Raw genomic sequence first — 5,775 nt, 5'->3', positions numbered from 1 at the left:
ATTGTCAAATCCGTTTATTAGTAACTAACAATAATCGCCAGTTGTGCCTAATCATTAACTTATATTTAATTGTGTGGGTCTTTTCACACACTTAAATTTATTAATAGACGAATTTAAAAATCGAACAATTTGTTTTTAGATCATCTGATCTAACTCAACTGAGTTGTTAAAAAAAGACATCAGCAAAATAAGATTTTTGAGTAGTTACATAAATAAAAAATCGTATATTGGAAATAATTTTCATGTCGCCTAAAGTGCTATAATCCCACCTGATAAAAAATTTACCGTTTAAAATGCATCAAATTTTTATTTTTAGATTCATTCACACCAAACATTTAAAATCAATTTAGTAAACCTGCCGTTTCGTTCGAGTTTAAAAACTGGATTTAGATGGATTTTCTGTTATCAGATTATTCTCATACTTACTATAATCTCTTGGATTATCTTATATATAAAATTCTCGTGTCACAATGTTAGTTAAAATACTCCTCCGAAACGGATGGACCGATTTTTATGAAATTTTGTGTGCGTATCACATAATGACATAATCACTAATGCTAAGCTATAGGGGGTGGGGGGGATTAAGGGAGCTTATAACGTATATGGCAAAACAACGTTTGCGAAGTCAACTAGTAATTTTATATTAAAAAAATATTAGCTAAATATAAAAAACAGCGTATGACTAATAGACCATTTTAAAGAGTAACAGCGGAGTTTCTTACCGTTTCTTCTATTCTTTCTTTCTATTTTTCTTCTATTCTTCTATATAATATTCTACATTCTGAATCCATGATAGCTTCACTTTTAATAATATTTAATTACTTAATAACGATATAATTTTAAATCGTAAAAAGATGGTTCAAAAGAGCTTTTGAAGCCTACTAGGATAAAATATTTTTTGATTTTGATTAGACCAAGCTTAGATAGAAAGCGTATTGTACGACCATTCGTTTGTTAGTGGTACAATACCCTAGACAGCCAGACAAAGACTGAGTCTGCCGTTAACCAGACCCGACTATAGTAAAATCCAAACGAATGGCTATTTTTGAACCATACGGATTATATACGTAAGTCCGAGTATACATTCTTTCATTTGTTTTTCGTCGTTTTTAAATTAATATCGATAATAATAAAACAACATTAAGTAGACAAATCGAGAAAGCGCGTATGTGACACACACACACACACACACCATATGGTAGAATAATAATAAAGTTCTCAGACACTTGCGTGGGGTATCAAAAAGAAGACAAATTAATTTGAAATATAGCAGCAATAACAATAAGTAAACTTGGTGTCGAGGATGGTATTGTTTATTAATACACTAACATTTATTTCTACAACCTACGTAAGAATATATTTAAATAAATAAATGAATAAACGTCAACTTAATTAATATTTAATAATATTTCAGTAAATATATTGTACGTCAAAATTGTCATACGTTCCAGTCCTGTGGATGTTTTCAACTTTCCTCGGAATTAATTAGGAACGGCCGCAGCCAACTGCTTATCTATAAACGGCATAAGTTAAAAGCTACATGCAAAGAATTTAGGCGCTTAAAACAATTAGACAAAAGAGCTAATTTTACTCGCTTTCTATGATTATAAACAGCGTTATAATAATGAATATTGTACACAAAGAACAATATCAAAACTTCGCGCCTAACTGAATATACAACGTTACTGCAACATTTCAAACAAATTCGAGGGAACAGTTAATTGTGCAGTCAATTTGTTCTGTTACTACCTGACTTACAACCTGCAATTCTTTTTTTAAATAAACGACAAATTTTATGAAATCCTGCACCAAAACACAAGCAATAGAAACACATACTCTGAGATCATGATATTTTTTTCCGTATAAACTTCTACCATGAAAATACTCATCATACCCGCGACCGCTATTGTAACGTATATTTTTATTCTTCGTTCATTCTCTTAACAATTATTTCGTTTCGTCGAATTGCTATTCTTTATTGCTAGGCGTTTCGCTATTAGCGTATTTCGTGTGACGTAGGGCTGCATAAGCAACCATTGGTGGAGTTCGCGGTATAGATTAGGCTCAGCACTATACAAGCGCTGGTGCTGTGCGGCTCCTTCCTTTTCCTTTGTCTTCAGCTTCGGTCAGGTTCAGGGTGCGATTTTGTTGGGTGAGTTGTTGTAATATTAAACACTTTTATTTATTTTTAATTACTAACTTACTTATGTTTTAATTGCGTGTAGATTGTGTGTGTTCGATTAATTTTATTTGCTCTAAGTTTATTGTTTTATTAAATTAAATTATTGTAAAATGTAAGGATGTGCTTGTGGGCCATTTCCGTGTCAACCCAGAGACGTTAGGGGTTGACTACGGAAGTGCTCACTTTCTGGAGTGACCTTCCAGGGTCCTTGGCGTGGCGGACACGTACGGTGCCGTTGTTGCCGGTGATACCACGTGGCAGGATTTTGTGGGTTGGCTGTTAGGACCCCAACATCTACGATAACAACCTTTTCGATACTTCTTGTGGCTCGTGCTGTGCTGGAGCACGGATCAGCATCGGAATTCTTCCCTCTGACCGTAAAAATTTTTTTTACCCCGGCTGACATCGTGATGGAGATGGTGTCGTGGAGTTTGGACAACTGAACTCGAGAGAGTGGCGGGTGATCATCCAGGGAGTTTCTGCGGAGCCACGTGTCACGGAGACCCGCTATGATAAGTGACCACAGTTAACCTCCACCCACTTGTCAGAAATAATTCGAACCCGCAGTGTAGTTTAAATTATTATTAGATTAATCAAAAATGTATTTCGGCCCATAGTGTAGATTTAAAATAATTTCGGGTTGTGTTAAACTCGTTCGTTTAATCCATAAAAGGAAGATAAAGTTGTTTGTTCATTCAAATTTGTATTAAGCTTAAACATACACATTACATTAGTCTAATTTAATTTTTCTTCAATCCAATCTGATCGCTAACTTTTTTTTTTTAAATATATATTTACCTCTCTGTGATTTAGTTCGTCGCGTTAAGAAAGAATTAATATTCTCTTATTCTATGCTTTTTTAATTTAATTACATTTACATATATTTATACATATTTTTTTAACGCGCGACACTATCACAGTAGCCAGATGCAGTAGATGCAGTTTTAAGAAAGAGAGCCCGGCTCTGGTGAGGATCGTGGCTTTATCGGTCACAGAACATGCTTATAAACTAAAAGTTATTCCAGTTAGAAGTTAGTTGTTGCTGTTGTTCATATCAGTCATCACTGTCCTTCAAGTAATTAGGTTATTTGTGAATGATTCTTAAGAAAAAGTAAAGAGCTTTGAAAATTAGATAGTAAAATAATCTAATTTTATTGATAAAGTTGTCGAATTGATAATTGTGTTTGCTAGCAAACGAAAAAAACCGACTTCAATTACGCTTCAGCCTGTAATATCTCACTACTGGGTATAGTCTTCTTTCCCCATATAGGAGAAGGTTCAGAGCTTAATCTACTGGAGCAAGTATCCCAATGGGGTGATTGCAACCTGGTCACGTTCAACGCCGCCAAAACGCAGGCCTGTTTATTCTCCACCAAACGGAGTCCTTTCAACTTGACTCCTACTTTCCGTGGTACACCTGTCCCTGTGTCCGATACCCTCGACCTCCTTGGCATAGAGTTGAATTCTAACCTCAACTTTGGCAATTACATTGAGTCCAAAGCGCAAACTGCAGCCAGAAAGCTTGGCATCTTAAATAAGGTTAAGCGATATTTCACGCCTAAACAGCTTCTTACGCTATACAAAGCTCAAATCCGATCGTGCATGGAATATTGTAGTCACTTGTGGGATGGCTCAGCTAAATATCAACTCGCCACACTGGACTCAGTGGAACGCAGAGCCAAGCGGCTTATCGGTAATGCCAGTTTGGTGAAATCTCTTCACACTCTGGCTCACCGAAGAAAGGTTGCCAGTCTAACGGTCTTTTACAGGTTGTACTTTGGAGAGTGTGCCCTGGAGCTGCACGAGCTCATACCCCCATCTCCTTTCTTCCATCGGACTTTCAGACGTACCGCAGGCTTTCATTCCTACCTGATTGATATACCTTTCATACGTACAAAGCGCTTCGAATCATCTTTTTTAATGCGCACAGCCAAGGAATGGAATTCCCTGCCGGCGTCTGTATTTCCGAGTTCATATAACCCGAACATATTTAAAGCGCGAGTGAACAGGCTTCTTCTGGGCGAACTCGCTCCATCTTCGACCTCGTCTGTGCTCTAGGGCTAGACTGAGGTCAAGAGTAAGCCCATATCGTAATAAAAAAAAAAAAAAAAAAAAAAAAATTAATCTATCACGCTGCTCCAATGCGGGTTGGCGGATATATTCCCTACTATGAGTAACGATCGCTATCAGGTGTACATGATAACAACCGAGATCGACGGCTTAACGTGCTCTCCGAGGCACGGTGGGGAGACCCACAAGGACTGCACAAATACCCAGACCATGGCAAACACTTGTAAGGCCAATACAAATATTTGTCATGTGCGGGGATCAAACCCGCAACCGCCAGTGCAACAGGTACAATCCATGGCTGTGACCGTTGCACCAACGCGTCGTCATTTACATCAACAAGTATTTTTTATTACATCGACAAGTAATACAACGTAAGTAGATGAAAAAAAAATATATAGCAAAAGCACTAGTCAACACTACGATTTAAAACGGTTCAGATCCTGGTTTCTTTACGAACGAAGAAGAATAAGTAGTTTTGTAACAAAGACTACCTACAAAAACGCACTTAACGTTGAAACAATTAAATTAAAAAAATTAGTATGAGAGAGTCAATTTTATTTGAACAAAAAAAAATTGACTCAAATAAAGAATTATCTTGGCTCTTTTAAATTTAAAGCTATAGTTCGGCGTTGAATTAGTATCAAAGTTTTACCGAAGTTCCCAGGGACCGGATTACTGAGCGTTTCGAGTGAACGACGAATAATAAATTGTTATTCATGTATCTACATTTTTTAATATTAAAAAGCCAAGTTACATGATCTGAAATTACAATATTTAAATATACATTGGCAAAATTTCTGGTTTGATGGTGTTACTAGACAATTTATGATCATAATATATTATTGAGAATTTGTGCAAATATTTGTTTTTGGTCTGTGTATGTTCTTGTGATTGGAATGCAAATTCGTCTGAGATGAACTGACCGGGAAATGAATGATAAAATTTGGCGACAGAGCATTTCTGCAGCACTATAGGACTGACAAGCTGAAGCGATAAATTTCCTTCCGCCGAGCGATATATTTATTCTTAAAACGATGCTAAGCTAATAATGCTCTTTAAACCATGATAAGAAAACCAGGATCTGATGATGGGATTCCAGAGAAATGGAGGGAAATTCTCGAAAATCCGCATAACTTTTTACTGGGTGTACCGATTTTGATGATTTTTATTTAAGCGAAAGCCAATGTTTATCACATGTGGATGTTGGTCACATTTAAACTTCATCGAGATCTGATTACAACTTTTGGAGTAACCCTTGAAAATGCGTATTTACTTGACTATTTTTTTCTCTACTTACGTTGTATTACTTGTCGATATAATTGAAGTCGGTTTTTCTTCGTTTGCCTGCAAACACAATTACTTATAATTATATTACTACTTTTCTATTTATTACAATATTCGAGCATTCAGGTTACCTTTGGCGAAAAACCAGAGCACGTCACTGTAGATATTTCTAATTCTGGAGCTACAGTTTTCAATACTACTATATTTTCTGTAACAAAGACATTTACTAAATCCAGTAC

General features: G+C 36.1%; 1 long non-coding RNA gene across 1 annotated transcript; it reads left to right on the top strand.

Annotated features, from left to right (window-relative positions):
* The first annotated feature begins 2,070 nt into the window (after positions 1–2,070).
* On the top strand, positions 2,071–2,483 carry LOC123655606. Its single transcript, XR_006743431.1, has 2 exons — positions 2,071–2,152; positions 2,386–2,483. It is a non-coding gene; the product is annotated as an uncharacterized LOC123655606 (long non-coding RNA).
* Positions 2,484–5,775: the final 3,292 nt, after the last annotated feature.

The sequence above is a fragment of the Melitaea cinxia genome, chromosome 8, assembly GCF_905220565.1.
Source record: "Melitaea cinxia chromosome 8, ilMelCinx1.1, whole genome shotgun sequence".
NCBI classification, from domain to species: domain Eukaryota; kingdom Metazoa; phylum Arthropoda; class Insecta; order Lepidoptera; family Nymphalidae; genus Melitaea; species Melitaea cinxia.
Note: the sequence above shows the minus strand (reverse complement) of the source record. Positions and strands in the feature narration are given on the sequence as shown.